Below are 10,372 nucleotides of genomic sequence, written 5' to 3' on the forward strand. Positions count from 1 at the left end.
GGTATTTATATAACCCAAACCTGTGATTGTCTTCTGAAAATGTTCTTTCCATCAATGTTGATGTGCCCATGCAACATCAGCTCAGCATTGTGTTTATTTTTTAAAACATGCTTACTTATGTAAATATGAATATAGTAAATTTCATAGTAAATCTTTTGCAGTTATGGAATAAACCATGGTTAGTGGTTATTGACTGGTAGATATATTATTTGTCTTAAATTCTCTGTATGCAAAGACCTTGGCTTTTCTTGGGAAGAGAAGGCCAATGGTGGCTTGCTGTTGTGCTTCTTTGGGTTCACACACTAGTCCCTTACTGTTCAAAGTGCTCAAACCAACTTTGACTCCAGCTAATAAGTTCTGTAGGGTTCTCTGTTCTCCATATCATCACTAAGACTTGCTGTCATCAAATACTTTGCCTTTCTCCAGTTTGTTTCTGATAAATATTTTCTCATGTGCCTGAATTATTTGCCATTTCAATCACTTTACAGGATTCTTATATCATTTTATATTAAAAAGTCATTGTAAAAGCAAAAGAACAGATGTGCACATGAGTTTAAAAATTCAATGATACATGAAAAATATTTATTTTTAACTAGAAACACAAAATCAAGGAATAGAGATAGATCTGAAGGCATAAATATGAATAGAAATCATGGTCTCAGGCAAGCAAGGTGCCCAAAGGGTAAGTGCTTGCTGCAAAGACTGATGACCTGAGTTCAGTCCCCAGGACCCACGCAGTGATAAGAAAGAACAGAGTCCCTCAAGTTATCCTTTGATATCCACACACTCACCAAGGCACACGTGCTTATGCCATACACATTATTATTTAGAACATTATTTCATACAGAAATCATGACTAAATGACTCAAAGTTCAAATATTGCTCTAAAGTTTAGGGTGATTTGTCTCTTCACCTCTCTCCAAGACAGCAAAGAAATATATAAAGCCTTCACATGAAGCCCATAAATAATAGCTGCTGAGATATTTCATATTCTCATTTCAAATAAGATTAACTTAATAATTTATTTATTGGTCAAGGGTGAATTAATAAGCACATGCTTTTTGTGAAGGGAAACAAAACCATATCTCATGTTACACATGAACTCAACACTAGAGTGCTATAAAAGTAAAGGTCAGTGGGTCTAAGACTGTGAATGCCAATATTAGTTCATAGAGAGAAACATATTTACCACAGTGATAAGTGATTGCACAGTCTGAGGTAACAGAATTTCACCCATTTCTAAGCAATTACAGATAACTTATTTTTCATCAATTAGACTTTAGAGGTTTAATTTTTTATTGTGTTTTGTTGTTGCTTCCACCATGATTTGTGGTGTTCTTGTTATTCCATTTTTGTTTGTACTTTCTCCCACTGGAAATTAGTCATAGTCAGCTATACATTAGATATTCTTCTCTGGTCCAAATCATTGAGGTGGTCTAGATAGCTTTGCTATGAAGTATGTGGAGACTTCTAGAATAATAACTACAGTTAAAAAACCAAAATGGAATTTCCTCTCCAATCCTTTGAGAAGCAGACAAATAAGGACCACTATAAGTTTAAGGCCAGCCTGGTATGCATAGATAAAAAGTTTCAAACCAGACAGGGCTAACTGCTTTGCAAGGCTCTGGAAGAAGAAGAGGAAGAAGAAGAAGAAGAAGAAGAAGAAGAAGAAGAAGAAGAAGAAGAAGAAGAAGAAGAAGAAGAAGAAGAAGAAGAAGAAGACGACGACGACGACGACGACGACGACGACGACGACGACGACGACGACGACGAAGAAGAAGAAGAAGAAGAAGAAGAAGAGATAATACTTGTTCAATGACAAACAAGATTCTGCTTTTGATCTCAATAAAACTCTCTGAAGATAGCAAAATAATTTCCTAGATCTCATTAATTTTGCATTGGATAAAATATACTTCATATCCTTTCGTTTTCACTCGTTTCAAAGGAAGAGTCACAAATGACTAAAGGGCCCTTTGAAATGTCCAGCGGTTGATCACTTGGTATTCAGTAGTCAGTGACTCAACCTAAATTACATTTCTAAGAGATTTAATTTGTAAAGAGTTGATTATTAAAATCTTTTTTTAAATTTTTTTTTGGTTTTTCAAGACAGGGTTACTCTGTAGCTTTGGAGCTTGGTCTGGAACTAGCTCTTATAGACCAGGCTGGCTTTGAACTCACAGAGATCCGCCTGCCTCTGCCTCCCGAGTGCTGGAATTAAAGGCATGTGCCACCACCACCCAGCTCTGATTATTAAAATCTAAAGTAGCTATATTATAAACAAAGCAGTACACTGAGTTGGAGTATTATTCTTTTAAACATGGAATTATATTTCTTTTCATGGAAAATCATACCCCAAATTGTTACATTTGCTTAAAATGAAATTGTATGGTCAATAAGAGAAAATAGAATCAACACTGTAGATTATTTTTCCGAGTTCATGAAGCTCATATATAATAACTGGAAAGCATGAAGAAGTCTATATACTATTGAACACATTCCATGTTTAAAGGAAGAAAATAAATAAAGGCAAACATTTCCATAGCTGTATGTTTTACTTTGGGATTATTTTATACACAAATCTTCACACACACACACACACACACACAATCATCATCATCGTTATTTATTGGACTTCTGATTACTATTACAAGCTGGAATAAACCTTACTTGCTCATAGAATGCAATTCATATGCTTAAGAATTCTACTTACCCTCCTCCTTTTGCCACTCAATATCTGTAGCAGGTGGGGGACCTGACCCAAACCCTCCCCAGCTGCAGCACTCTGGAGAATGGGTCCTGTGCATCACCTGAGCAGCACAGTAGAGTTGACCCTGTAGACAGGGGTGAGGGTGAGCCAGCCCGAGGGTATGAGAGGTATAGCTGGTATCACCTCCCTTGTCTGTGGTGTGATGGTGAGGACAAGGGAAAGATGCCCTCCCCCTTGTCCTTAATGCCTCCAGCTAGTGAAGAAGCTGACCCTCCCTTTTACCAGCTACACTACTAGGGAAAACAGGCCCTGCGCCTTGTCTGGATTGCACAGTGGAGCTGGCCCTGATGACAGGGTCACAGGTGAGCCTGTCCCAAGAATGTTAGCATGGGAAAGCTGGCCCCAGCCTTCATCTGCCATATGGTGACATGGGCAGGGGAGAGCTGTGCCTACCCTTCCCCCCCCCCCAACACCACCACTTCAACTCCTGAGGCAGGTGGGAGAACTGGCCCTGAGGTCATAGGAGCAGAACTGCCCCTGCTCCCCGCTACACATCCACCAGCTGTAGCCGAGGAAGAGTGTCTCCTACACCACACCTGGGAAACACAGGAGAGCTGGCCCTGAAGGTGTAGGCATGAGAGAGCCGACCCTGAGGATGTGGAAACAAGAGAACTGGCCCTAACCTTTGCTCAGCGCAGCAAGGGTTGGACTAGTTGTGCAATGCTGGTGAGCACACCCAGGTGGTGAAGACAGGACAGAGCTGGAGGGCTGACCAACCCTGTAACCACCCAGGCCCAGAACCAGGCTTAGGAGTTGACCCACCCCAGCATCCACCTCATCTGTGATCTTCTAGAGCATATAAAGGAGACAGTTCGGAAGACCCAAAGCTGTAGGATTTCCACCACACAGGGCAACAACAGAAAATCAAAGAGGAGTACCAGTGAGGACCCAGCATTAATAATGTAGCAGAAACCAGAGGCCTCAAGCCAGACCGATGACTTTTTCCAATGAACACTTGCATATAAAGATATATGGATAAAAGGGTTTACTGTTTGACTATATCACATTACAACTTCCATGAGACAATTTTTCTGTTTGTTTCTTTTTCTTTCTTCCTTCCTCCCTCCCTCCCTCCTTTCCTTCCTTCCTTCCTTCCTCCCTTCCTCCCTCCCTCCTTTCCTTTCTTTCTTCCTTCCTTCCTTCCTTCCTCCTTCCCTTCTTTTCTTCCTTCCTTTCTTTTTATTCTTTCTTTTCTTTTTTCTCTTAAATTTTATTTTATTTTGGGGAGAAATTTGCAAGGGCAGAGGACAGATTCTAAGGGATAGAAAATGAATGGGATCGAGATGCATGCTGTGAAAAACACGGAAAATAATACATAAAAAGTACTATTGTCTGGGGGACCAGCCTCCAGCAGCATGGGCCTTGATAGGAATCCACGGAGTCGGGAGGCTAAACATTTCTAAATAAGCAGAGGGTTAGGGAAAAAGGCACTCACGAACTTTCTTGACGGTTTCCTTCTTTATTCTTATTATTTTTCCTCTCTCTTCAATCTCTCATTGTTTTACAGCTTTTATCCCCCAACAGAATCTTCCAGGCAGGACAAGAGTCAAAACAGTTGCATTTCGTTTTTCAAGTGAATGATTTTGGGTAAAAACATGGTTTTCATCTCCCTCACATGATTAAACATTTTATGTATTACAGATGAAAGACAAATTATCCCAAGAACCCACATACATTCATACCCAAACAACTTGTTATAGACCAACCATGTGGCCAGCAAGATGGTTTTTGTCAGGTCTTTTACCGCCAGGCTGCGTTTTGCAGTTACAAAGAAAAAGCCAATTACTTTACTACTTACTATTTACCTTGAAATGTAATCTTATCAGGATTCTTAAGGAAATCACAAACCTAAACTTTTATATATGGAAAAGAATCAGTCAGCTTTACTTTAAATCTTTAGGGTACATATCCATTCATTAATAAATTTTTATTCAGGAGAATGAGGACATAAGTGGGCATAAGGAATTATCATCACGTTAGATCATCAACCAAACCGAGCCAGGAGAGTACATCTGCCGATAGTAATTGGGCTGCTTTGTTCTGGTTCCCTAACCTTAAAGAGTTCCGTATTCCCGTATTCAACTATGTCCCTTTCTAAACCTTTAGATTGTCTGCCTGGGTTTTCCTCCTCAAAGCAATTTAACAAAACATCTTAGTCTAACTTTGTTATTTTCAAAGCTTTCTTACAGCTGTGGTGCACTCAGACCTGTGAACACATCTCCCAATTAAAAGAATTTAAACTAGCTGAGCTATTGGGACTCCGTTGTTAGTCATTAACTTGAGCTACAAGCCATGCAGCTCCTTTGGTGAGACTCACGGACCCTGACTATGAAGCATATCCTTGTATTTATTTTCATTCATCAAAACTCTGTATAAGCTATTATTATTATCAAATTAGCTTAGGGAGGGGTCCCCTTCTTGACAATCCACATGTAAAAATGCCCAGTAGAATGGGATATTTCCGAGAGATAAACACACTATATCACAGGCAGTGGAGATTGCTCCACGTCCACTCACACCATACTAGATACCAGAGAAAGAGACCTGCAGCAAACATGTAAAGGCACAGCAGAAGCAAAAGACATCCCATGGTCTGTAGTCCCGTGGCCTTGCCAAAACGAGATTGGCTCATCAGAGGAGTCCCTTCTGCTGGACTGACACTTGGAGCTTCAACTGATCCTTGCTGCTCCTCTGGCATGACCCATGGCAAAAAACAAACAAACAAACAAACAAACAAACCCACACACATTAAAAAAAGAATCCTATTCACTATCTTGCTTACTTTAGGGTTTCTTTCTCTTTTTTTTTCTTACATTTGTATCGATGATGAATGTAGACCATGTTCTATTTTTTTCTGCCGTCTTTGCCTTCTTTTGTATGAGAATAGCAACACCCTCCCCATCATAAAATGAATGGGAACCATTCCCTGCTTCTAGTGTAGACTTGGTGTTATGAAAGGTTAGGAGAATTCTCTAACCAAATTCTCTGGGCCTGGAGATTTCTTCTTGAGAAGTTTTTAAGTTATCAATTTTGATTTATTTAGTCGTCATGAGGATTTGAAATTATTTATTTCCTATGGAGTGAGCTGTGGTTAGTTTGTGGCTCTAAAGGAACTGACGCATTTACTCTAAGCTGTCAGGTGTATGCATACAGAGTCATTTGGAATACTTCCTTCCTGTCATTTCTGAATGGTCTCCAGGGGCATCTTCGGTTTCATTCCTGCTGGGCTTGGGTCATCTCAGATGGCTTTCCTAGAGGGCTACAGCTCTTATTGATCATTTAAAAGTCAGAGCTTTCTGTTTCATTGATTTTTCTTCATTACCTTTCCATTTATAGTTTTACAAATCTCTTCATTTATTATTATTCCCGTTCTTCTCCTTACTCCTTTTCTCCCCTAGGCTTTTAGACAGGGAATAATTTAGATTATCAGTTGAGACTTTCCCTGCTCTCTAGTGGTGTACATTTGTTCATTCCTGTGTTAGCTGCACTCCACAAATCTTGATACATGCTGTTTTCTCTCTCATGTAGGTCGATGCATTTTTTTCGTTTGTCTTTAAGCTACACTTCTTGATTGTTTACAAGTGTGTTGTTTCAAGTGTGATGCTCAGATATTTTCTATCCAAACTTCTCTCTTCGTAGACATATACTAGCCACATGACATTCACAGCACATTTAGGGTCCTCACGAATCTAGCACAATGTTGGCCTTACCTGATTTTATCTCCAAGAACTGGGTTTGCAAGAGAAGCTGGATTTCCAGACTCCAGCGATTTGGAACTTAGGGGCTATTGCTCAGCCTATGTTGGGGGCTTCGTTATGCAAGGCAAATGATGAAAGCTTCAGCCACAAGTGGGATCGGCAGTGCTGCTGCCTTAGCTCCCACCCAAATCCCCTGATCTAGGTTTAGATTCCAGTCAGACCCATCACGCTCCAGACAGAAATGCTATGATATGAGCATGCTACTTTACATATTTCTGTGTATAAGTCCTCAAAACCTTAGCTCTAAAAATGATATAAATGTTATCAATGATAAAGTCAAGATTTTATTTTTTAACTATTTATGCATTTCCATTTTCATGAATATTTTTGAAACAAAGTCTCACTATGTAGCCTTGTCTTTCTAGAATGTGTTATGTAGACTAGTCTGGTCTCGAATTCATAGAGTTCTCCCTCTGTCTCTCACCTGCTGGGATTAAAGACATGTGCCATCGTGCCAGGCCCATTTTCAAGGAATTTTGAAAACAAAAAATTACCTAGGTGCCAGTGAGATAGTTCAGCTGGTACGGGCATTTGCTTGTCAGCTGGACAATCTGAGTTCACTCCCAGAGCTCACACAGTGAAGGAAAGAACAGGAGTCCCACACGTTGTCTGCAGATGGACATACTGGCAAGTGAGCTTGTGTACACGCATGTGCTCACACTAAGTCATACATGTAAATAATACATTTATGTGGCAGCTTGGAAGATGACACTTCCTCCTCCGCTAGTCACAATTGTTTCAGTCTTTAAAGAAAAAAAAAATACATGAGTCCAGCAATGACCACAGTCCTCTTCCATTGATGTTCATCTCGGATTCCATGGTACTCTTTTCTCCAGTCCCTTCCCCTGACTGTCTGACTTTGAACAGAATGTTTTCAGTACTTCTTAAAGATCCATTGGCATTTAGCTCCCCTGCCTGTCTTCACTTTTATATTGTAAGTAGCTAAAGCACGGACAGTCAGATGTGTCCACCATTGGCTGGTACCATTTACATGTTGGTTTACAATGCTACATAATAAAAGTGTCCACTTCCATTGTGATTTTCTTTTCAGGTCTCTCTTCTGCCTCACTAACCTTTCCCTTTGTCTCTGACCAAGAGTTTACAGGGACTAATGTTGCCAAGAAGGCAATTCCTCAAAACTTGTTTGTTGTGAAATACTAGCTCCAAATGTGTTGCATTCATTTATGCTGTGAAATATTTGTTTAATGATGCAAAAATGTTTTGTATTCTTTTACGTTGCAATTGTTGCAACTCGGTAAAGCCGTGCTACTGTGCCTGCCTAAAAAAAATACCTGATTGGTCTAATAACAAGCTGGGCGGCCAACAGCTAGGCAGGAGAGTGAAATAGGTGGGGCTGCTAGGCAGAGAGAATACATACAGAAAGGAGAAGTAGGAGGATGCCAGAGGCCAGCCACCCAGCCACACAACCAGCCAGAGTAAGATGGGAAGAAAGGCAGTTAGAATAGAGGAAGATAAAAAGTCCAGAGGCAAAATGTAGAAGAAGAGAAACAGGTTAATTTAATTTAAGGTAGAAAACCTGGCTAGAAACAAGGCAAGTTACTTAAGTAAGAATAAGTCTTCATGTATTTATTTGGGAGCTGGCAGCAGGCACCTAAAAAGTAAAAAGAAAAGTCAACTACACTTGCCGTTTGTCTTAGTTCCTCTGGAATCCTAACTTCCCCACCAGCTCTTAGATTGGCTAGGAAGCCACAACATCCCATTTTCTCCTCAATCCTCTCTGGAAGTCTCTAGCAATTACTCTCTAAAACCTGAGAGTGAGTTAACAAATAAAGTGAAAGTAAATCCTCTCTATGGGTTATTTTCATTTCTATTTTTAAAACACAATACTTTTCTAACTGTCGCTTTGGGTCTCAGGCTGCAATTTTAACACTGAAACTCTCCATGAGGCTATATGAGAACATTATTTTTTTTCTCAATTTAACTTGCCCAAACAAATATATTTTTTGATTCCATATGCCAGGTTACCAGAACATCCGAGATCTGTCTGAGAATAACTGTATCTTAAGTCAGTGTTTCTCCACAACCCTTTTCATAACTCTCTATTTTCCAAAAAAAAATTACATTATGATTCATAATAGTAGCAAAATTACAGTCATGAAGTAACAACAAAAATGATTTTCTGGTTGGGGGTCACCACAACATGAGGAACTGTATTAAAGGTCACAGCACTAGGGAGGTTGAGAACCGCTGTCTTAAATGGTCCAAAAATCCCTGAATGTGAATCAGGCAGAAAAGGCCGCTATTATTTGGCTGGCAGGTAGACGTTATCCATTGACACCCCTTAAGCCATCATCCCTTCCCACTTTTCCTCTCTACTCTCCATCGAACCTTTGCTTTGTTAGCTATCCTCAAAGCTGCCATTCCACAGTGGGGGGGGGGGACCATCTGGTCCCAAGCAAGTGACTTTCTGGCTGGCTAAAACAAGTCATAATTATTTTTCTCCCTCTCAACAAATGATTGATTTTGAGTGATCACGTGATTCAGTCCTGTCTGATAAGACATACAAGCAGGCTGAAGCATTCAGAGTGATGCTTTCTTTCTCTCAGAAAAATATCCAAAGCAGAAATATTTGATCCTTTTCCTTTCATCCTGACTGATAGGAAAGAATACAACAGTTGAACCTGCAGAAAGTACCACACAACCATGGAGTAAGCAGCTAGTGGGATTTCTGACAACTCGACTGATTCTTGAGGTGATCAATAACCAAGTGAAAGCCAGCCTTCTCTACAGACTCTTCAGAATCTTCGTTGCTAACGATTGTTTACAAAATGTCCTGACTAACTATACCTTTCTCCCTCTTGTTTGGACTGTACTAGGTTACAGCATCTGTGGGGTGTTATGTCACACTCAGACACGCCTACTTGATTTACTTATGCTATCATTTACTTAGTTTTATCTACTGTAAATACAATCGAAATTGTTCTGTTCTTATCATAAAATTCCAAGGACATTCTTTGTGTTCTCCTGAGCCAAGTTCTTCTGATCCTGAGACGAGCAGAATTTTTAGTTATCCTTACAAATGGCTAGAGCTGGCAGAATATTCTTACCTTCTGGAATTCTGTTTATATGAAGAGATGTGATAAGAAATGGACTTAATTAGAAATAAAAGAAAATCCAACTTGCAGGAATTTAAACAAATATTTCCTTATTTTGTAATACAGTCTAAAAATAAACAAATATCAGACTTGGAATATGACTGCCATTGAGTCATAGAGAAGGTGCCTTTGCTAAGGTATTGTTCAATATAGGAAGAACATGTAAATTTATAATAGAAACTAGATAGTAAGGATTACAAAGCAGGCAGATTACAAAGTATGAAGACTTGAGTGATTTAAGATCATGCCTACTTTATGTCTTCTACAGAAGTGCACCTCCCAGCCATCTATAAAGTGATAGAGTAAACAGCTTCTCTCACCTGTTGAGGCCAGAAGTATGCTTTCCCTGTCCTGCATGTTGTTGAACTAAGGAGGAACAGCACTGTTATCAAAAATCAACTCTGTAACCACAGGAGAAAGAATTCACTGTGACAAGACCGCTTGCTAGACTCAGTCCTGTGACTTTCATGCCTCATACATAAATTTAGCACTCTACTGATAAAGTTAATAGCCTTGAAATTGGCATAAATAAGAAGGTGCATTACCAAAAAACAAGCCATTGGCATTAGATTGACGAATTGAGGTGGCTAGAAGACAAGTCAACACGTCTGTTAGGCTGTTCTCTGCTGTGATATAGAGTAGATTTTTATGTGGATAGAGCCCTCAGCGTTACAAAGGAAAGAAAGATGGCATATGATGGGGATTTCAAACTCATTCAGCCTAGTTAATAT

At 39.7% G+C, this 10,372-nt stretch overlaps 1 long non-coding RNA gene across 1 annotated transcript; it reads right to left on the reverse strand.

Moving 5' to 3' along the window:
* Positions 1-4,037: 4,037 nt before the first annotated feature.
* LOC148121155 (uncharacterized) lies at positions 4,038-10,087 on the reverse strand. The gene is made up of 3 exons (XR_015738497.1): positions 9,962-10,087; positions 7,020-7,134; positions 4,038-5,458 (listed from the first exon to the last, which is right to left on the reverse strand). It is a non-coding gene; the product is annotated as an uncharacterized LOC148121155 (long non-coding RNA).
* Positions 10,088-10,372: the final 285 nt, after the last annotated feature.

Source organism: Myodes glareolus, chromosome 8 (genome assembly GCF_982192425.1).
Source record: "Myodes glareolus chromosome 8, mMyoGla1.1, whole genome shotgun sequence".
NCBI classification, from domain to species: Eukaryota; Metazoa; Chordata; class Mammalia; order Rodentia; family Cricetidae; genus Myodes; species Myodes glareolus.